At 39.2% G+C, this 23950-nt stretch overlaps 1 protein-coding gene across 4 annotated transcripts in view; it reads right to left on the minus strand.

Annotated features, from left to right (window-relative positions):
- The window catches only part of LOC120598872 (phosphatase and actin regulator 1), a 288350-nt gene extending 265036 nt beyond the window's left edge, over positions 1–23314 (minus strand). For 2 of the 4 annotated variants that reach the window (XM_039857953.1, XM_039857948.1), the window contains exon 1: positions 22584–23314. The gene's annotated coding sequence lies outside the window, so the exon portion shown is untranslated. The remainder of the gene's footprint in view (positions 1–22583) is intronic. The other 2 variants (XM_039857954.1, XM_039857949.1) reach the window with 2 other exon arrangements.
- Between the last annotated feature and the right edge of the window lie 636 nt (positions 23315–23950).

Here is a 23950-nt window from a genome sequence, read left to right on the forward strand (position 1 = left end):
CGCAGCTCAAAAGATGGGTGGAAGAGTAGGCGGAGCTATGAATAGTTATGCGTAAGTTTAATTTTAAAGAAATTGTGTGGGCAGATCCAGTCCTACATGAGAATTTCTGAAAAATTAAAACAAGACTAAGGGTAAAATTTATAAAGGCATATAAATAACAGCAAGGTTATCTCTCTGCTGGTTGCCTTTATCTTTGGTCTGCACTAGTGTCTCTAGGAAACGGTATAAAGAATTGATAGAAGACTTAGGAGCAGGGAGTCTCAAATAGGCAGTTTTCATAGACGTGCAGTGGGCATTTTTTTTAACCTGCCCTCTTCATCCCATCCTCCTTGCCACAACCACACATAGAAGTCATGTTTGTGACTCAAATGGTGGATTCAAACTCACCACAGTTTCAGTCCCTATCTCTCCTATGCATTCAGTCCAGTGTTTCCTGAGGCTGCTAAGTATGTGCAGGCTCTGCTCTGGCAGAGGAGACTCTTGGTTTTACTATCCTGGCAGAGGAGACTGGGGTGAGCTCATTCCCTTGAAAAGCTTACAGTGTTAAAATGATGAGACAAGCAGCAGAATAACAGCAGTGCAAAGAATGACTACCATTAGCACTGTAAGAAAGACCCAAACCAAATTTTCCTAGAGTGAAAAGCTTCTGGCTCGGAGGATCTGCACATGGTCTCGGGAAGGTCATACTTAGCCCTGGACTTAGCCCTTATCTTAGCCCTCAGGAAAAGTGCAAAGGGATATTCTAAGCATGGAGCCAAGTGTGGACAAAAGGGAGAGGTGGCCAGGCGCAAAGCACATCCTCCTCTACAGGAGTGTGTAAACACACTTCTAATGATACTTGCTTGACACTTCTGGCCTTGCTTCCCTGAGGTTAGAAGTATGGGGGAAGGATCAGGGCTGGGAGATGACGAATTCTCCTCTCAGCCTGGTAACACCACTGGCGAAGGTGGGGGCTGGGTTGAGGGGATGATGGATGTGCAGGAGCAAAGACAGTGAGAGAAGCAAAGTAATAAACCCTTCTAGCATTTGTTATTTGTTGCGTGTGTGCACAGGCATGCACACACTCACACACACACACAATTTATTTTATTTTTTCAGGTTTTTAGCATCACCAGCATTTTCATACTGTTAGATAAGAAACTCTGTTATATTAAGGACTTATTTCCAACCTTTTTTGCTATAACACAAAACGACCCTCCATAATTTGACTAGGATTATATTATCATTTTACCAGTAGCAAATTGAACATTTCTATATATCATGAAGAAAACTCTATCTATAACTAATAAACCATGCTAACTCTGAAGGTGATTTCATTCCTGTGCAAACATAAAGAAGCCATTTGGAAAGCCATTCTCAGAATGAGAAACAAGTCTTAAGTCAGCCATTCCAAATCAGTGTTATTTAGCAAGTATTTGACAACTAAAGGATGAGAGAACTTTTATCGTTTGATTTTTTTTTTATTTTCTTATTTTTTAATTTTTATTAGCATTTATTTGATGCTGAATTTACTCCCAGGCCATAAGTTTTCCTTTCTTCTGTTTCTTCTGAGATATCTTTTCCTTCTGTGCAACCTCCTCCTTGGCTTAGAAACAAGCTGCTCTTTCCCAACGAGGATCATCTCAACTGTGGCAGGCAGAGCTCAAGTCGGGGTCCATCCGTCCATGAGCTCTGTGAGTTCTGTGCCGTGTCTTGGGGCTTGGTTCACCTGGATATTCTCAGGCACTAGAGAATCTATATCTAAACTCTTAAACTCAGCATCACTCTGCATTTTTAAGCATGTGCAGCAAAAATTCAGCCCTCTTTCTGGGCCACCAACCCCGCATCCAGCCCTGCTGTTTGGCCTGGTCACAGCTACCAACTCCATCATCATAATGATAGAATGGCCCGCACTGCTTCTATAAAGTGACATTCTTCAGATACTTGGTGGCTTTTTATACCCCTGATGGTCTGAGTAGTGTCATGAGTGCTCTTAAAGTGAACGCGAAGATTTGAACCTCTTGATTTGTATGATTTTGTGCGGTTTTCTGGGTCAAGTGAATAGCAAACCATTTTCAGTGGTCATCTCAGGTTGCTTACAGGAAGAGCTGATTTTGTTATAAAAGAACCATAGAGTCTTATACAATTCCCAGAATGCACTGCAATATTTGTTGCATTTTTTGGGGGGAGGGTCATTTACTTAAAAGAAAAACTCACTGGATGGGATCCCCTCCATGCACAAACATAGAAAGGGAATGTTTCTTGAAACGGTAATGCCCGTGCACGAGGTTCACAATGCTGCCAAGTTATGCCAGAACACAGTGTAAGCAAGGAATGCAGGCAGGTGTATGTAAGCTGTGTACACAGCCAGTCCCCATGTCTGACCACCAGGGACCCATTGCCAGCTTAGAAACGGAGCTCAGGAAGGCTCCCTGGACTTGATGACCTTTCTCTCTTAAGCACCTTTACACTATGAACTCCTAAGGGTAACATTCGCTAGCTACTTTATACCCTTAGTTCAGTGCCTTGTACAGCATCACTGCATTTAGAGTGGCACTTAATGGATTGAGAAACATGTTTAATGATAATTCAAAGGAATCAGTGCAAAGGGAAAAACTAGGGGCCAGGTGGAATTCTTCAGGTAATAAAAAGAAAGCAGGACATACTCTCCCTTTTCCTCCACCTGAAGAAAGAAAAATACAAGTCTCTGGCCACGGCAGCCCCTGGTCTCTCAGGAACAATGTGCTCAGTGGCTGGGTGGGAGGTGGGGAGGGGAGAGGGCCATCTGGCCTCACCTTTCAAGTGAGAAGTCTCTGGGTCACTCTATTCTTCAGCTTCTTCCAGGCAACACTGCATTTGATATCTTTTCCTACACAGGTGTTACATTTTGGAAAATGGTATTAGCCTTTTCAATGGGCTAATGTGACTAATTTTGGAATTGTGAAGAGCTTTGTGGTTTAAAACTGATAATCGTTTTGAGTATATAAAGGACAAAACTATGCTCAGAGCATTCCCCACTCTCCTTTCACTTCATTATCCCTGCTGCAGAGATCTACAAAAGCGGTAGATGGGCCTGATGATTACTAGGAATATTCCAATGAAAATATATGACAATGATCCTGGAGTCATTCTGAGTTTCCTATCTTATTAATTCCTTTATTTTATTCTACGAATTTGTCAGACACACATTTCCCTTGAGACTTGATACTGCTGTGATGATTAAAGAGTTAATATGGCAAGGTCTTCATTGAATAAACATTTATTCCACAACATCTATGTTGGGGCATTGGGAATACAAAGACATATAAAACTGTTCTCAAGCTTTGTAGGGGGAGAGAGGACACTCATTGGAGCAGTGAAGTGTCTCAGGAGTTAAGAAACAGATATGTTCAGGTGAGTGCAGTGAGGGAAGGAGTGGCCATTTTTATTGGGGACCCTGGTTCACTACTATATGATTTGGGAGCGAAATCAAAACAGAGGGGTATACCAGACAGGCAACTGTGGAGGAGGAGCTGAACACAGCAGACACGTAGGCAGGAGTGCCCAACCTGCTTCAGGAATAGCAGACAGTGAGGATGGCTGGAGGATGGTGGTGGTCCTGAGGGCCCGGCAAGAGGAAGTATTGGAGGGCAAAGAATTATCTTCTTCTAGAGGGCCTTGAATGCCTGACTAAGAAAATTGGCTTATCTGAAAGATAATGGGGAGTCAGTGAGAATTTACAAAAGGTGAGTGACATGATTAGATTCAGATTTTGAAAACTAACTCTGGCAGCCAGTGGAAGATGGACCCAAGGAGTGGATGGGGCTTGAGGCAGACAAGGGAACAGCCAAAGGTTCTGCCATAAACCCAACCAGACAGGATGTGGGCCAGATTTCTTTGGATGGAAGGAAATATTGTAGAGGACATTGAGACACATGGACAGATTTGTCGTGAAGGCAATGATGCTTAAATTAGGCACAGAGCCCTTCCAAGGCCCTGGGAGGTGAGCTCACAGTGAGTTAACATGGACCTTTGTTTTTCCTAAATTTCCAAAGTCATATATTTTTGTATTTTTTCTTAGAAAGACCCATCCAAAACAAGATCTACCCTTGCCGAGAAGTACTCTATTATTAAAACACGAAAAGATTGAGGTTCAGAGATGTTAAATGACAACTACATTGGAGCAGATCAGGCAAAGAGAGGCTGAGAGAAGCAGGACAGAGTACCCAAAAATGCCCCCCCCTCCACTTTCTTAACTAAATGGTCTATGGTATATCGTTCGACATGGAGAACAAATAGAGACAAGGTCTGGAAAAAGACTGTTGCTGTGAAAACATCCCCTTTCTCCATTAGTGGCATATGCATTCCACTTCTGTTCTTACATAAGAGCAACTAATTTTGCTTCCAGTGTTAAACAAATAACCACAACACAAATCCTTGCAGACCTTGTGTGACTGGAGGATTTCAGTGTTTTAATTTATCATCGTAAATCTAAGGGCAATTTTTAAACTTTTTGGGGTGTGCATATGCAAAGCTATAACATGTAGGAATAATTTAAAAGAAATGAATCCAAGTTAGCTGTCCTTTCAAGTCAAGTATTTTGTTTGTGGTTTAATTGAAGAGAAGGAGAAGCGGGGGCGGGGAGAGATAGAGAAAGGGAGACAGAGAGATAGAGACAGACAGAGAGAGAGAGACAGAGAAATAATCTAGCAATGTGAATGGGTAGAAAGAGCACTTAACAGGGTGTTAGCATACTTAAATCCATAAGCTCTGATCCTGGTAGACAAATCTCTGAAACTCTCAAGGTCTTGGTTTCTTCTTAAATCAAATGAGAGGGTCAAATTAGATGCTCTAGAAAGTCCCTTCTTATTCTAAGATTCTAAGTTGCAAGTCAAATTTTACTTCATATTCACTCAAGGAGTTTCACTTTTTACCAGTTTGACTGTTTCCCAAAGGAGTTACACCTATGCTTGGCTCTAGGAGAATATTCAATATTCTGTTCGCATATCACCTCTCAAAGGAAACCTAAAGTCAGCACTACAGCTCTCTTGTCCCAAAATACAAAATGATTGAAGCTTAGAGTTCCTTGGCCAGATGTCTCCTTCTCTTTCCATCACCTTCCCCCTGGTGATTGACCGCTAAGCCTCTTCTATATTTCATAGATGTTGGCAAGTTAGGTTCTCAGAAATAAAGTTCGGAAAGGGAGAATGATTTGAATTTTCCCATTCCTCTCACCCCACAGATTCTAAGAGCACATCTGAATGCCAAACTTTTCAAGGAGCAAAGGATGATCATAAAACCACATGGTCCATTTTACACATAGCACTGGCATGCATTAAAGGAAATGCCCACAATACATAAGGTAAGGGTCTTGGCCAGACTAAACCTTCTACACCAAGCAATTAAAAATGAGCTCCTGATTAGTTAAAATGTCATGGCATCATAACATTTTAATGTCATTTTCTGAAGAATGGGTAGTAAGAGAAAATTTCATTGCAGATTTTTGCAGAGCAATGTGTTAAGAGTATTTCCGTGTAAATAATACAGAATATCCATAATTTATTAACATAGCACCCTTTTCACTCTAGTCAGAATTTTTGTGAGTTCTTTTTTAATGTTTAGCTACAAATTAATTTTCTTGTCTATGCAGATCATGGAGATAGCAGGTATATGCTGTTAAATATTGCAGAGAAAGGCCTTGTAGTTTCTGAAACATTCATGGCAAGTTTAAAAGAAACCAAAACATCAGATGCCGCATTCTCATCTCCTAATTGACTTTTCATTTCCCGTACTTCCCCACACACATTGCAGCAGATATACTCAGTACCCCACCCATATCCCACTGGCCTTTACTTCCACTATTAGAAAGCTTACTGGGAACACCTGCAACACTACACAGAAAGTGGTTTTGTTGTTGTTGCTGTTTTTGTTTTTCTTCTGACTGTAGGAATAAAGGAGTAAGAAGTGCTGGGAGAACAATGTCACCCAAAATCCCATTAACCAATGATGGAAAAGAAGCATGCAAATAAATACTGAGCTCCCACACCTCTAAATTGGAATAACTTGGAAGTGTGTTACATACAGTGGCAACTGTCTTGAAAATACCTTTATTGCCTTCCTTCTCCTTTCTGCCATATCTCTCCAAACCTATGACAGTATTTCCTGAGTGTGCCTCCTAAAGAAACTGCTTGTACTCAAAATCTTTTCTCTGGGTCATCTTCTTGGAAACCCAGACCAACATCCAACACAATTCCCATACCCACTAAATGTTCTGGGCTTTAAATTATTGGAACAGAAAGGTACCTCACAGTCCTATTAAACAGTCCTGATTAATTTGATTTTCAATGGAAAAACTCATATCCATACAGACTGATCCCCACATCACATAAATAATTAATGACAAGGAGCGAATATCCTGAGTCCTCAGGATTCTACTCTGAAAGTGAGACTTAAACCTGGTTAAGTGAGACTTAAACCTGGTTAAGACTTAAACCAGGACATTTTGAACTAAAGCACTACTTTTAGCAGTAGTCTGTTGTGGGACTTGAACTGAGGAAAAAGTCCATGGTGGTATGGTGAGTATAAAACAACAACAAATTAAGAGGATATATTCTGTGAAGGTGACAGGAGTTATAGAGAAAGGTGTTATCATTAGTCAGGGAGAGACAATAATATACAGGAAAATTTTGCATAAGAGCTAAAAGAACATCTCATTTTCTTCAACTCCCAAACTATTACTATTCAATATTTTGAATGTATATATATGGTAATGTCTCCCACCTTTGGACCAATGACCCCTCAGAGCCCTGGACACTTGAATAATAGATAAGCTCCTTTCTCTATAATGGTGCTTTCAGTCAGAGGATTCAAAGCTGTCTCATAGCCTCTGATTTTGTTATTCATCTTCTTTTATAATTTAGTGCCCTGACTTTAACAATTTACAGCTATTGCTGTAGGGGGTAAAGCTCGAGCAAAACAGACCCCATAGAACCTTTAAAAAACAAGACACTGGCCTATTTAAAAAGTGCTTTATGAAGTTCATAGTTCTCTTAAATGACAATGTAGAAGAGAATGTATGCCTCAAAACAGTTTACGAGCAACATAAAAATTATTCTACATGTGTGTTTGTTCTTATTTGTCCAAACTTCCACATTCCTTTGGCATGGGATCTCTCGGAGGGCTTGGCATATTAAAATAATCTTCAATTTATCAACTAATAATAATAACTCTAGGGAAAATAATATTCTTAATGGCATATCATCACGTTATTTATTTATTTTATTCCTCTAAAGTTTCAAGAGGAAAACATTTAAAATTGGAGACAAATAAATAATAGTATTATTTCATTTCAGTTATTATGAATGAAGAGAAGCTTTTGAATTTGTGTTCAAGATCAAAATATGGAAGACTGTGTTTATTCTCAGGTTCCTTTCAAACAGGTTTCTAGCGCAGGGATGTGGTAGGCAGAATGCAATGCCCCTCACCAAAGATGTCCCTATTCTAATCCCTAATCCTGTAAATAATTACCTTCCACAGGTATTTTGTAGGTGTGATTTAAAGTAAGGCTCACGAGATGAAGAGATTATCTTGGAATTTCCAGATGGGCCCAATGTAATCACAAGGCTCCTTCTAAAAGGGAGTCATGAAGGTCAAGTCAGAAAAAGGAGCTGTGATGATAGAAGCAGGAGTAGATTACTGGGCATTCTATCAAACATTTCAACCCCATGCTGTGCATGCCAATTCACCCAGCCTCAGGGCAGCAGGATGGAGTAGAAAGAGCAAAGTCTTAGATCCAACATCCCCTGAGTTCCAATCCTGGCTCTGCCACTTGCTGTCTGTGCTTTTGGGCAAGTTACTTCACCTCCTTGAGCCTTAATTGCCTCATAGGTAAAACAGTGGTTGTCTATATTTCAGATCAAATAGAATTACATCTCTATTGCAACAGCAATAAAACCTAGAGGCAGAGTCAAGGTACCAGTAGGTTGTTGTTGTGAGATTTAAGTGAGATAATATAGATAAAGTGTCTAGACAGCATTTATTACACAGCAGATGCTCCATAGGGGTTAGTTCTCTTCACCTCACCTCACCTTTACACATCAAGCGTTGTGTATGATGTCACAGGGAGCTTCCTAACACGCAGAAACATAACTACATCATCAGTACTTCCTGCCTCAACTGGGAAAATATCAAAACTCAGCAGAATTTTTAAGATGGCTTTTAATTTTAACAGCTTTACTGAGACATAATTTATGTACCATAAAATTTACCCGTTTTAAATGTAAAATTCATTGAATTTCAGTATATTTACAGAGTTGTACAACCATCACCATAATCTAATTTTTGAACATTTCCAGTATCCTAAAAAGAAAACAGGTACCCATTTTCCATCACTCCTTATTTCTACCTAGCCCCACACTACCTCTAATCATAGATTTGCTTTTTCTGGCCATTTTATATAACCATACACTGTATGGGCTGTTTTCTTGGGTCATATAAATCTCTCCAGGGTCACACCTTACCAATCTCCTAGCCCTTTCAACTGATATGACAGCAAAAAGAAATTACTTTTCATTCTCTGAGTTTTCACAGTTTACATTCTTCTGCCTCCAGCCCTATCCATGTATGTGCCCCTCCACCTGAAACAACCTCTACATACTTCAGCTCTCAATTGAGATTCTGCTCTTTCTGGAATGTCTTTGTTAGGTGTTTTTGCAATGTGAATTCTTAGCTCCTTATTCCGTAACTCATCATGTTATATCATAATTGACTGTCTGCATTCCTTGTAAGCCTTGAAAAAGTAGGACCTGTATCTATCATATTCACCACTGTATCCTTAGTATCTTGCATGGTACTTGATACTCTAGGAATTTATCAATGGAATAGATTAAAAATATTTCCAGTTTGGGCAAGTTCAGACTTCTCTTCTGCTAAATTCAGAGAAGCTAAACTTAGGTTGAAACTTCAGAGATTATTTGGGTCCATTTGTCACCTACATATTACTAATGGATATTTGATTGGTGTGTGTGTATACAAATGCTATATAAGAAATATATGGCATTATATAGAAGTTCATTTTCCTCAACTAATTTCTGGACAAAACATGGCTAAATAGTTTACATAGCAGCATTCTACTTAATCTGAGAAATATTTCCATTTGGGGTAAGTTGGGAAGTATCTTCCATTCCTATATTTCTATTGATGGATGTTTTAACCTTTGGGCAGAAGCTATCTATTGAACTACAGAGAAAAAAATAAAATTAATTTTAAACCAACATTTTTAAATACAAACCAAACAAGAAAATTCAAATTTGAAAAAAATCCCTTTGTTCCTATAGACTTCTCCTTGCTTCTTGTACTTCATACAGTATAACTTTTCTGTTTTATTTACAGACTCTGGAATGGCACTGTTCAATAGAAATATAATGGGGGCCACAAATGTAATTTAAACTATTCTAGTAGCTGCCTTAAAAAAAGTGAAAAGCAATAGGTAAAATGGATTTTTAAAATATATTTTCTATAGCCCCAATATATTCAAGGTATTATTTAATAAGTAATCAATATAAGAATTGTAGATGAGAAGTTTTGCATTATTTTTCATGCTACGTCTTCAAAATCAAGTGTGTATTTAACACCTGGAGCATTGCAATTTGGACTAGGAACATTTCAAGGACTCATTGGCCACATATGACTGGTGGGTGCCATGTTGGACAGCAGAGCTGTAGAACGTTTGTTTCCAGAACTAATTCTTATCCTAACAGAGAACACAAGGGAAGGCTTCTGATTGGGTTAGTTCAGTGATTCTTGGTATTGTTTCTGCCTAGTTCTGCAGATGCCCATCCTTTGTTATTATTTTGTGTTTAATATTTACAGCAATTTTCCATTCTCTTATTTTGGTCCATTTACATATTAAAAACTCTTCTACCTTAAAACACCTGATCAATCACTAAAAGCTGAAAAAAAAATCTCTATTAGAATTATACGGCCCAATCATTGCCATAGATGGGATTTTAGGCATTGTTTCCTCAGATGAATTGCAAATGTGGTTTTCCCTTGCTTCAAGAAGAAAATTTCACTATTTAAGCAGTTAGACACCCATGAGCTTATTGACCATCACTTCAAAATTCTACACCAGCCTTTCTTTTCTCAAAAATAAAAAAAATAGGTTTTCCTAAAAGTACCCCTGAAGGGTACTGGGTTTTAATAGAACTTCCAGTATTACAGAAAACTGAAATTTAAAGGGTACATTTTAAAATCATGTTTTTTCAAGGATGTGCAAATTTAAAAGCTCCTTCCCAAGCCCCAACTCTAAAACTCTAGTCTCAGTGGTGAGAGGGCTCAGTATTCTAGATATGGATATATATGAACTCAAAGTACAAGGGATTCCATCATCTCCCTAGTGCATGGAGGATTATACAATCCCCCTTCTCTCCTTTCTCCTTTCTCTTCTCTCCACCACACACAGGTATCTTCAGTAATCTGAGTCCATACCCATTTCATTTTGCTTACCCTAGGCTTGTAATTCTATTGTAATTGTAGCTGGATGGGCATGGCTAAAGTTGTCACAGTGTTTCTTGGGGGTGAGGTTGGGCAGGAAGTCTCTAATTGAGGCAGTAGGGGATGTTGCAAGCTACAAGGTGGCCAAGCTTAATTAAGAAAATCTGAAGTCCGATACTGAAGAGAACACCAATAAAAGTATGATGTGCAAGGGGACCAAGATGGCCCAGGAGTTCCAGGCTACTGTTGGTTGAAGATAAAATCAGTGAAGAAACAAGCAAAAATCACCCTAAAGCAGGGGTCCCCAAACCCTGGGCCTTGGACCAGTCTGGTCCATGGCCTCTTAAGAAGTAGGTACAGCAGGAGGTGAGTGGTGGCCAAGTGGGTGACATTTCATCTGTAGTTGCAGCCACTGCCCAGCACTAACATCACTGCCTCAGCTCTACCTCAGGTCATCAGGCATTGGATTTTCATGGAAGCACTGGTCCCTGGTGCCAAAAAGGTTGGGGACCACCTTAAAGTATTTCCTCCAGCTCTGGCGGCTTGTGCTACTCAACCTGGTACGTGAGTAGGTGAAGTTAACTCCAAGGACCGGAGCAGAGCACATAGGAGCTCAAAATAGTGTACTGCACTGGAGAACAAGAACTCTCTCTCTCTCTTTTTTTTTTTTAAACCTACAGTACCTGGTCTTTCTAGGTGGTCTCCCATCCAAGTACTAACCAGGCCTGACCCTTAGTTTCCGAGATCAGAAGGAACTATCTCTTCTTCATGGCTGTCCCGGCCATATCTGTTTTATTACTGAGCATTACAATATAATTTAGAATCATGGAGATCTGGTTAAGAAGATAATTTTAGCAATGATGATTTTCTCAGTTTTAGATTCAGACCCATGAGTGACCTATAGCATAAAATGGGAAATGTTTATATGGTATCAAAATTTTTAATACTTCAAAGCCTATCATCATACTTCTGGCAAAAAAGTAGGATGAATAAAAATGGCTTTTTGGTGGATTAAATTTAACTTCTAAAATCGTGCTGTGCTCTTAAGTCCCCTTCTTTTGGGTCTGATATGAAAATAATTCGATAGTCATTAGACAATTTGGGTCTGCATCCATCTGCCAGAATAAACAGGGATACGACCTTTTCTGTGTTGCTGTAGTTTTGTTATCAGAAATTAGGGGTGACCTTAAGAAGTAACTGTAATTGTTGACTAATTATTGGGAGAAAGAGAAGTTTGGATTCAACTAGGCTAAAACTGAAATAATTGTATTTGGCAGGCATTCTCTAATGTTTAAGTGAACAGTATTTAATTACCTCAACCACAGATAGCACATTCAGCTACTTAGGGGTGCACATTGCAGGTGACTCATCCAAAAAATGTCCATCAGGGTGCAGTTATAAGTACAATCAGATATTCCACAGAAATAGCAGTACATGTATTTTATGCTGGATACAAGTGGATTATAACATCGGCTCTTAACATTTTTAAGACAAATTTTTTCTTGATATTTTTTCTATGCATTTGAGTTCTCAAATATGTGTCTCAGTACTTGAGCACATTGAAAATTTTTTAAATTGAGTATCAATGTTGGTTGTACCCATAGTTATACTTGGAGCTCATCTATATGAGTAAATAAGGAGACCCTATAGAGAAGTGAGAATATAAGACAAGTTGCTAAATTGTCATAGCTAAATGTCAGCTCTGCATTCAGCACATCTGGAATCTAAAACATTTGGCTCTTTATTTTATCAGCAACATAGAAATAGGCACTCAAGGCTCTTATTAGAGAAGTCAAGTATAATTTCACTACAATCTACTACTCACCAAAGGCGAAGTTGAGACGTGATTTTGGGAGAGGCAGCCTAGAAATAGTGTCTCATTTGTCCAGGCCAGAGGTCCTCAATGTGCCGGCTGCACATTAGGATGTGCACCTGGGGTACTTTAACAATACCTATGCTCAAGTCCCTCCCAGAACACTCGATATAGAATTTTTTAAAAGCTTCCCAGAGTCCTGAACCTCTATTCTAGAACTTTGCTTCTCTGAGTGTGGTTCACAGACCAGCAGCATTAGCATCACCTGAGAGACTGCTAGAAATGACCTTGAGCCCCACTCCAGGCCTGCTGAACCAGAATCTGCATATTAACAAGATTCTCGGGTGATTTTAATGTATTTGAAGGTTCTCAAACCGCTTTTTCAAAAGAAGTTTCTATGAGCTCTTTGTTTATATTGTCAGGTCATCAAAAAGCAGCACAACAGTAGAACTCCCTGCTGAAATGCCTTACTGGGCTCCAGTTTCATGATTTGCTTGAGGATCAATCAGTACAGTCTATTTGTGTCAATTGTACAATTTTCATCAGACATGTTCTCATTGTGTACCCAATATTCCTTATGCAAGAATCTATGCAATAAAAGTCCTTTTACATTTTAATGACAGAAAAAGCTCAGGTCACCAGATAAATTTAGTTACTTCTTTTATATAATTTTAAAGTCTACAGACAGTCTAATTCATGAAAGTCTTTAAAAATTATACATGTTCTATATACACTGGCTTGGTGGCACTCCTACTTTATAAACTAAATCTTTGTGGTAGCCTCAGATTTACACAATCATTCCAATAATTATGTAAACTACTTCATTTCTTTGGCTCTGGATAATGGCTCACAGGAATTTTGAGAGATGTCTTCCTTGTTAGATCATTAAAACATATCCCGGAGTAGTCATTAGTGGATGCACCTGAAATGGTCTCAACTCACACCTGCACTTTAACACCTATCTCCCTGTCACTCAACTGCTAGCCAGTAGTGAGAACTGGAAAGGGTGTAGGCAGTCATTCTCCATTTGGGATCCTGGGACCAGCAGCATCAGCTGAGAATTGTTCTAAATACGAGTTCTCAGGTCACACCCAGACCTACTGAATCTTCAATCAGGGGTAGGGCCTGGCACTAAATGTTTTAAGGAGCCCTCAATGATTCTGATGTAAATTGCAATTTGAGTACCACTGGGAGCAGTAGGTGTGAGGTGGGCTCAGAAAATTTTTACTTCTAACAATTTCTCAGATGAAGCTAATCAGGGAAATTTTTTACAGAAACTCATATACATTTTATTTTTAAAAATTTTTTTAAATGCCAGTTTATTTATTTATTTTTATACTATATATACATTTTTTTAACATTTTATTTTTTTATTTCCCCCCTCCCCACTCCTTTCTGGTAACCACTAGACCATTGTCCATGTCCATGAGTCTCTTTTTGTTTGTCCTGTTCATTTGTAGCTTTTAAATTTATATCTCACATATGTGATATCATGTGATTTTCAACCTTTTCTGTTTGGCTTATTTTGCTTAGTATGATTATTTCAAGGTCCATTAATCAGGGAACTTTGAAAACCACTGCTGAAGAGCAACGAGAGAGAACACAGCATAAACATTACTATGTTTAAAGCCATTTTAGAAAGCTTCAGTTCCGAGAGTTTTAGTTCATTAAAAAACAAAACTCAAAAATAAAGAGAATTCTTTTTCCTATTCCTAGAGTTAATGCCTCTTTTGAAGCTGCTGTTTTTCAAGCTCATTTATGAAATTCTACCTTAGTTTTTTAAGGGCTAAGATACGAACATTATAATTTCAGTAGACACGTTATCTTCCGAATTATCATTTATCAAATGGAATACGGTGAATGGGGTATGAGATTCCACGAAAGGGAATGAGTTTGAGTTTGGAAGTCAGTGGTCACCTTCCCCATGGGTTATTTTCCCTGAAGGATTTCTATTATTCTCTTGAATGGAGGCAGACACACAGCACAGATTCCCCAAAGGATTATAAAGTCAGCTCTGCCAGATTTGGAAATCTCAGTATCCAGGGCTCTGCCTCCACGACCAAACCCAGAATCTCTGCATCTGTTAGCTCTTGGCAAAACAGGGCTTCCTGTTTGCAAGATAATGTTTTTAAAAGGCTCATAAAAGATTTCTTGGACATAACTAGTCCTTGCAAAGCAATATTTTGATGATTAAACTATAAATGAATCAGAAACATATGGAACGAATTTCCCTTGGGTTTGGCAAAACACACTTTGGACTTTATTCCAACCAGAATATTTGAAAGATGGTTTCGAACATTTGTTGAATCAAACATGGGTTCACTTTTTCCAGTTCCCTTTTTATGCTCTGGCCCTTTAGGCTGAGAATAAAGATTTCTTAAAGTGTCTTTTTCTTTGTCTTAGCCTTTGTTCCTAAGTTACCAGATCTCTACACAAATGCAGAGTTTCTTTATCTAAGAGTTTCACTTGACTGAGTATATAGTACATTTGCCAGCTGCATTGCAACTCTCTTTCTCTCTTTTGGTTTCAGAATAGTTCAAAAGGTTTCTTTTTTTTCTTTTTTCTTTTTTCTTTTTAATTTATAAAGGAAGGGTTTCAAACTTGAGTTATTTCAAAGAATAGAAGCTCCCTTGTAGGTGAACTCTTTCCCACTTACCTACAGAGCTTGAGGCTAATGGTTCTTGCAATCTCTAGCATTTGAACTCTGTGGGAAGAGGTGTTTTGATGGAGTGTCACGGCTTTGGAGTGCATATTCCTTTGCTCGCTTTCTCGATATTTTGGAGGAGAATTTTAGAAAGAAAGAAAGAAGCCCAAGATTCTGATTTAGGAGTTTTTTCCTATTATATATTAACAAGTTTTTGAATATAATAAACAGCTCTGGCACTTTTTAGATGAGATGCCCTCTTTCCCCATGCACAGTGCTACTAGGAGTGTTGTGGAAATAACCCTTAAAACCTAAGTGTCAGGGGAATATTTAATTTCTTAATCTCTCGGGGAAATAGGCAAATAAGTCTCAGCAATACAGATTTTGGAAACTCAAAGGGAAACTTTGAGAAACTTGAAAAGTTCAAAGATACTAGATATCTGAGATGAAAAATGAGGACCATATATTTTTATGCCAGGTCACCTAAATCTAATGAACAGATAACACAATCATGCTTTCCTCTATTGATAAGCGCATTTGTAAATAAACCACAGCTGTGTTAATGTGAAATACAAGAATAATTAGGAGAATAATTTTTCTTAAGTAACATGTATTGCATTCTAGGAAACTTTGAAATGTTTAACCTTTTTTTTTTTTTTTAACAGCACAGCATAACACAACATAAGACCAACAACAACATGCCGATTTCTGCAGCTATCAAAGAATTTTAACCACCCCTTTGCTACATCAAAAACAAAAACAAAAAAATCCAACCCAAACCAAACCAAAACCCTAGAATCTGAGAGAGAAGAGTAACATTCCTGTGGGAGTGAAGAATTTGACCAAAAATTAAAGGTAGGAAAATATGTGGTGTAAAGAAAGAATATTAGAAAAATAGTTAAAAACAAGAAAATAAAACACAAGACAGAGCATCATTAACATTAATGCTTCTCTTCCTCCAAGATCTCAAACTCTAAAACTCACTGTGATTACAACCTCCAGGGTCACTCTGCCTGAGTTTGAATTCCTTGTTCTGTTGTTTATAAGCTGGGTGTTCATGAGCACTCTCTTTACTTCTTTGAGCCTCATTCTCCTCATCTATAAATTGGACATAATAGTCCCTGTCTCACAGGGTTGTTGTGAGGATTAAATGAGATCATTTAGCAAGAGCCTCTCAATAGCACCTGGAATACAGTGAGTGCTCAAAAAATAGCAGCTGGTATTTGTGTTCTCCAGCCCCAGTCCTAATCCCTGGTAGACCTGGAGTTTACCCTCCCTGCAGACTTTGGCCCTCGGGCCTTCCCAATTCCAATAGTTTATCATCTCTATGGGACTGCCTTCAGAATTCTCTTGGACCCCCTCCTCCCCTTTGCCCTCATTGACAATGTTCTGTTGATTCTGCTTCCTAAACTCTTTGTAATTTACCTCTTCCCCTCCATTCTTCAATACCATCACCTGGTTCAGGCCCTTGTTTTGTCATTACAAATGTATGTCATTGCTTTGTGACATTCCAGGCTGGCAGAGTGGATTTATGCCTGCTGAGTAGCCTTGGGCAAGGTCCTTATCTTCTCTGCCTTAGTTTATCTCTCTGTGGAAAGGAGATTACTTAGTGGATTCTCCATATTCATGGTAGCCCTGTTCTATAAATTACTGTGAACTGAGTTAGTGAACACTGAAACATCGCTCCTAAGGGAAATGTAAGGTTAGGTTCCTGCAAGCCTCTGGTCACGATGTTTTCATCAACTGGTCAATTTATACTTTGCCTTATGTGTGCTTCTGCTTAAAGACACCTTATTAGTGTATTTTTGTTTTTTCGTTAACCTTGAATACACAGCCAACAGTGCTATAACTCATGCCTGAATGAAGCTTATCTAACACACACATTTTCTCCATAGAGCACATCACAGCCTTCTGTGCTTAGAAACACTAAGCACTTTGGGGTGATTTTAAACATCAAAATCACCAACAAAAATGAATAACGTGAAAAACGTGAGACTCAGTAGACCACAAAAATGATGCTTCCTTACAGCATGAGAGCTGAAACGAGAAGACAGAGCATCGCCTTCTTTAATTTTAGCTAGGAATGTACGTGTGGGGCAACTAAAATTTTTTGCTGCTCTGCACATGTCTGCAAAAGCACCATCAGTATTGATTTGGGGGCTACAAAGAAATTTATCAAGTAAGCGAATTTGCAAATACAGAATCTGTGAATAATGAGGATTGACTGTATCTGCACCTACTCGTCAGGTTTGCAGTGCAGATTAAAGGAGATAATTTCAAGGAAATATTCAGTCAGCATCTACTAGGCACTCAACATTATTATTATTATTATTATTATTATTATTATCATCATCATCATCATAATCATAATTATTAACTTTTATTATGTTTTCCCCTACTGCAATAATATTGTAACTGATTGTTATACTTACCATCTCTCTCCATTCACCCCACCCTACACATAGTTTTATGCTTTGACTAGGTCATTCTCTGCTTGATATTCAAGTTCTTTCCAATGTATCTACAACTGGTCACTTTCTTTTCACCCTCTCCTCCAACAAAGCTGGCCTGGTCACTATGCCTCATGGGTGATCCACGAGTGCCTTCTTCTATGACTTTGCTCCCCATTGACTCCCTCTCCTATGTTGGGGATGTCCCCTGCTACCTCTTCCCTCATCCTCCATACTGAAATATGCCTATTCAGCCCTCAAGACTCCTTTTAAAAACATTTCTAAAGTCCTTTCTAGCTGGAATTAATCTTTCTCTTTCCAACATCAATAACCATTTTTTTCTGTTCCTTGAGGCTGTCATTTTCTATATGTTGTTAAAACTTTTATGTACATATTTTATTTCTCTAAATAGATATGGGTAGATCTGATTCATCTTTTCTTATCCTGTAAAACTCTTTGCACAACACCTAGTCCTCAGTTCAGTAGAAAATAAGTCCTTACTGATTAATTACAATAAGACCAACAACAACAAAACCCTAAGGCAGTTATTTTTTGTTTCATCCAAAAAAGCCACACTTTTATTTAAGCAATTCTATATATGAACAAACCAATTTAGATAAGAATTCTTAAGTTATGTTCCTAATTTATACGAAAGCCAAAGACAACACATACTAGTCTTCTTAGTCTGATGGCTTGTTCCTGAGTACGTGTTCTTATCCTTTTCAACCTCCAGGTCCTTTTTTGGGCAAGTCATGAACCTTAAAATCAGGGCTAAATAATACAGGCACTGACATATTCCAAATTACATCATAGTTTCTTTCAATAGCCTCTTTCTAATAATCCAAACAAGAGCACTTGACACTCAGGTAGAATACTGCATTCAAATAGCTTGAAATTTGGACAAACAAATTGAGCTCACTAACCTGTCACATCCCCTGCCTCTGAAATAGATCCTGGTGTAAGTGGAAAACTGTCTGTTAATATATCCTGTTAATATATCCTTTATGATGAAGCCGCACCAGGAGAAGGATCAGTTGGTATTATCATGACGTTTGGGCAACTGTTTCTTTCCTCTTGTGCATTGGAGGCATACCTTATTTTTAATAATAATATAAAAAGACATGACAGGTGTTTCAAAAGTTACTAAATATGTGCTTCTTTGTTCTTTCCAATATAATTTTTCACCACCATCAACTGATTTAAAAAGAAAACCACGGTACATGACTTGCTTGCATGATATCCCCATGTTTCCTGATTGGACCCAGCATCCAGACCGCTAACAGAGGGCTGGGAAGTGCTCTTCCGGGATGTGCAAAAGGTACACTTAAAGGTGCAGCTGCGGGGGGTGGCGAGGACGGTAGTGAGCAGGCTCACCCTCATCCGTGTGCACCTGTGAATTACCTACTCCTCCCTGGTATCACTTTCTCTTTCATGCCTTTTCATACTCTGAATTTAGAATAGGTTTCAGTTCCCATATTTATGGGGACATCTCAGCCATGAGCTGGGCCTTGTATCTCTTTCTCTGAAATCAAAGATCTGAAATTTAGAAAGGAAGTGATGTCTAAATATCACTTACAAATCATCTTCCTCTCTTCTCACAAATTCTGTTTCAGGAATAAATAAATGTGCACGTGTGTTCACATATGTGTATGTGTGTGTATTTCAGGTAACCATGTCACTGAATACTGCTGTTCATACTAAATAGGAGCAGGGAGCATTGGGGATTGTCTGAAGAAATGGTGAAAAGTATGCACAATCACACTGAACATGGCAGAAGCCCAGGTGATAGGATCGATCTTCCACTTCCTTTAAGAGATGAAAGGAACTGGGAAAGTAGCCAGTGAAATGCCATAATCCTTTTGCCTCAGAGGAGCATCTGATTCCAAACAATGTTAAATCCATCCTCCAAGAACAGCTGTCACCAGAGAGACACAGCCTCACTAGGGATAATCTGTTAGTTCTTTGACAGATCACCTAAGTGGAAGTCAAAAACACAAGGCCCTCACTTTCCCATTTAGTTGAAATATGCCAGAAAATCAAGCTTCTTTTCAATCTTGGGCCAGGTCTACCAGGCTACCTTCGATGGTATCTCCCCATGGCGGTCTGTTGATATTATTTTCCTTTACGGACCTGATAAATTCTTAAAACAAGAATTTACCTTTTAATGTGTTTTCTTAATTGGTAGATGTTACAGGTTGAATTGTGTTCTCCATAAATTCATATGTTGAAACCCTAACCCCTCCTACTTAAAATGTGACTGTGTTTGGAGATAGGGCCTATAAGAAGGTAAAGTTAAATGATGTCATATTGGCGGGGCCCTAGTCTGATAAGATTGGTATCCTTATAAGAAGAGGAAGAGACACCAGGGATGTACGCACATGGAGGAAAGACCACATGAGGACACAGTGAGAAGGTGGCCATGTGCAAGCCAAGGAAAGAGACTCCGGAAGAAACCAATTTGAGGATATCTTGATCTTGGACTTGCAGCCTCGAGAGATGTGAGAAAATAAATTTTGTTGTTTAAGCCACTCAGCTCGTGGTATTTTGTTATGGCAGCCCTAGCAAACTAATGCAATAGTTTTTGGTTATTTGTTAGTTATGGATTGTTCAAAGTGATTTTCTTCTGAATAATTAGTAACACATGCCTTCTTTCTTTCTTTCCCTTTTTATTGGCTGGGGGAGGGGCGGGGTCGGTTTTCTTTTATCCTATATAGTTATTAATACCTGTTCGATAGGCTCAGATAGAGTTCAAGTTCTTAACATTGTTGAGGAGAATACCCTAAGGTTCTTGTCATCTCTTCAGCTTTGACACACTATCTCATTTGTTCTTTTCAGTAACCCTGAGAGTAGGGTAGGAATTATTTTTATCATTTTATAAATGAAGAAATAAACTTAACTGAATGATATACCCACGCAATAAGACTGAGCTTATAACCAAGACTTTTGATCCCCCTCTCTCTGCCTTTGTTGGGCCACCCCGGGTGCGGTCCACCAGTGGGGTCACCAGGAGGAGTGTGATCCAAGGGTCAGGGAGTAGGGAGTTGGCAGACAAATATTCTCCACCTGCTACTGCTGATGATGTCTTGTGTGACTTAAACTAGTTGAAAGGATTCTTCTGTCCAAAATATGGGGGCAATGATGCCTCCTCATAAAATGGAATAGACATTTGAATAACTTAATTCTGGAACATTTTGAGGATCACGAATGTTGACCTGAAGTTGTGCAATAAATTTTTTACCCTCTGATGTATTAAAAGGAAAAAAAATGACCAGTGTTTTTCAAGTATTTTGTGGTCACTAGATACCATAAATAACAATAGCAGGTACATTTATCAGGTGCTAATTATGCCAGATGTTATATACGTGATGTTCTATTCATACACTATCTTATTTACTTCTCATACAATCTATGAAATAAGTACTGTTCTTGTCCAATTTTACAGATGAAGAAACTGAGCCTTAGAAGTGTCAAGAAACTTGCACAGTGTCACTCACTGAATAGGTAGGTGGCAGAATTGGAATGTAAACTCAAATCAATTAGAACATAAAAAATTTATGCTTTTAACCAAAGTATATTTCTGTAAGAACTGAATTTTCAAAAGCTGCCTTTTTAAATATCTTCTAACAATGTATCCCGTGAACTATTGAACTGTCCTGGAAATGGACAGCCAAACAACTGCATTTCCCAGATTGCCTCCCTCAGACTCAAAATAACACAGAAATCCTTTGTAAGACCACAGGTCCTGGTTCTTGGGGTGGAAAATGCAGGCACTGCCAGTTAGGCAGATTACCAAATCTCAGAGAATTAGAGTGCAAAGCAATGCACTCAAAATTATTCAGAGCATCGTGTTGTCTTCTGTGATTTGGAAGGAACTGACGGACTTTATAGTGTATGGACGTCGCTCTTATGAATCTCAGACTTCATTTATAATCTTGAAATGCAGAAATGCAGGTTTCCAGCAAGTTTCAACTGATGAAAATCTGGATGGAAGGAACTCACTGTGCTGGTATTAATTATTTAAGCAGTGCTTTCTTGAGGGACTGCCATGGCCTACAAAAGGGGCTCCATAAGCTGTTCTCTCATATTATAAATATTTAGAATATCACACTATCTATATTTCAAATGTGGGCTTTAATTAGACACCTCATTATGCTGTGCCTTGTTGTTTTGTGGTCATTGTTTAGTTTTGTTTGTTGAGCATCAGAAGAGGGGGGTGATGGGGCCACAGTAGAGGAAGGATTCTAGAAATTCATGATCGACAAAGTCGTTTTGATTCGCAAATGTGGTCCATGACCTCAAAGATTTAAGAACCACTGATTCAAGATGATTTTCATTCTAATATCCAAATACCCTCTCACATCTATAATTGTACCAGTCAAAAGAGTTGTTTAGTTAGGTACGTTCAACTCATATAATTTACCCCCAACTGGGGGTGAGGTGGTGAGGGAGAGAGGGGCAGCAAAAACTCAAGTATCTCTTTATAGTCATCATTCTAAGCCCATTTTTGCTTTGGTTCTAACATCACCATATTTTGTTTAGAGCACCTCATGTGGCCAAAAAAAAAGGCAACTATAAATGAACTCTTTCAAACTAAAGCCTTGCCTGTTTCTCAGGCTGTCTAGGAGTCAATAAAAAAAGATCTATTGTAGCATTTCTAATTCATGCCAAGTGAGCTGTTATCAGTTCTCATATTGATTTTTATCTCCATGCCATATTTTATCTCAAAATGCCACAGCCCAAGATGGGGTCCCACCAAACCTGTTCCTTTATTTATCCTTTCATCTCCCAGTTATCATTTTTTTTTTTTTTACATCATCGACAACTTCTCGCTGTGCCCACTTCCCCCAAAATATCAATTGCTGATTCGATTTTTCATTTCTTGTCTCTTTAAGTCGGAAACTTCCTGAGGTTCCTAAGCTGCCTGCCTCAGCAGGCGTCCAGGACTCCCAGCAAGTCTCCATTGCAGTGAGATTTGCAAGTGAATCTCCCGGATCTGAAAAGCATCAGATCCCTATCTATCTCCTCTGACTTCCAGGCATCTACACCCACACCAGTGAATTTCAACACATCCTAGGAACCTGTCGGAGGTTTGAAACCAAATCTATCGATGTTGTCAGCTCCAAAAAAAGGAAAATTCCCTAAACTGAACAAAACAAAACCAATACGAAATCCAACTAACAAACACACAAAAAGCAACAAAATTATTTAAGACTCAAATGCCTACCTTACAGATTGCCCAAAGCTTTTTGCTCACACATGGAGCTTCCCTCCTCCCTGGCTGTTTTCTGACTCTCCAATAGCTGTGCTTTCTTACACTGAGCAACAGTCTCAAGTGTCGGGCTCTGAAATACACATGCTACACACGCCCATACAGCCTTTTCGGTGCCAGGCAGCCCCTTCGCCTCCCTTCCCAGCCCCCGGCCAGCCCGTGCCAATTTCCTGACCGCTGCTAACTCCTACAAGGGAAGGAATGGGGAAGGGAGCCGTCAGGGGTTGGGATCCATGCAACTCCCCATGGGTTGGGTGGGCGGTCACCCATCTAGGCAGAAAGGGTCCATCTTATCCCTTTTCTAACCTGAAACTCCCTCCACAGATGGTTTCTCCAGGCTCATTCAGATCCCAGAACAAATTGGCAGACTCCTGCTAGCGTTCCTTGCATGTACCCAGACCTCTCTGAGGCGGCAGCCCCCAGCCGGCGGGGCACGGATCACCTCTTACCTTCACAAAGCCCCAGTTCTTAAAAGCCTGGCTGAGGTCTCCAAGGAGCCATGCGTTTTACTTGACATTGGAAGCAACCAGTTTCAGAAGCAGGGAACATTTCGAAATGAAACGGAAAGTAAGCCGGTGATCCAAACCAGACCCCCGACCTGCACTTGGCCCTCGGCAGCCTCTGCGAGTCTTCAAACTCAGCCCCGCCCGCCAAACAGTTTCAGCCTGGAGAGAATTCAGAGGCAACTACAGCTTGGAAGTCCCTAACTCAAGGCCTGAGCTGATTTTTTTTTTTTTTTTTTTGAGTATTTGTTGAGCTTTTTAACATGCAGGTTGTCTCTTTCTGCAGGGAATTACTCAGTGAGCCTGTCACCTGACTCACAGCAATTCCATTATATAATTCAAACTGTGCTATTTGAGTTCTGATCAGAAAGCCAGGCTCCCCTCCCCATTCCCCCAGCAGCCTGTCCCCACCCTAAGTGGAGGGAGAGGCAGAAAGGGAGACACTCAAAACACCAAACAATGACAATTAACCTTTCTTGAAACAGGAAGATAACACTTCATTTTCACAGTGTATTTTTATTTTCCTTTGGTTTGATTCTTGGTTGGAGGACCTCCTAAATGCCAGTGCTGAGTTAGCAAGGATTTCTCAAGGTGTAACATCTCAAGATGTAACTATAGCAGTTTCCTTGATTTTCTTTTAGGGTGACTGTCCCTATATTATTAGATAGATCACTGAATGAATATTCAAATGATAGTGTGCATCAGTTTAAAAGCCTCACAATAGATTTATAACACATGTGCAAATGAAATCTAACACCTAGACTGTTTATTAATTTTGTTACATATCTAACTTCTGTGAAATGCCAAAGGGGTAGCTTG

The sequence above is a fragment of the Pteropus medius genome, unplaced genomic scaffold, assembly GCF_902729225.1.
Source record: "Pteropus medius unplaced genomic scaffold, Ma_sr-lr_union100, whole genome shotgun sequence".
Lineage (NCBI taxonomy): Eukaryota > Metazoa > Chordata > Mammalia > Chiroptera > Pteropodidae > Pteropus > Pteropus medius.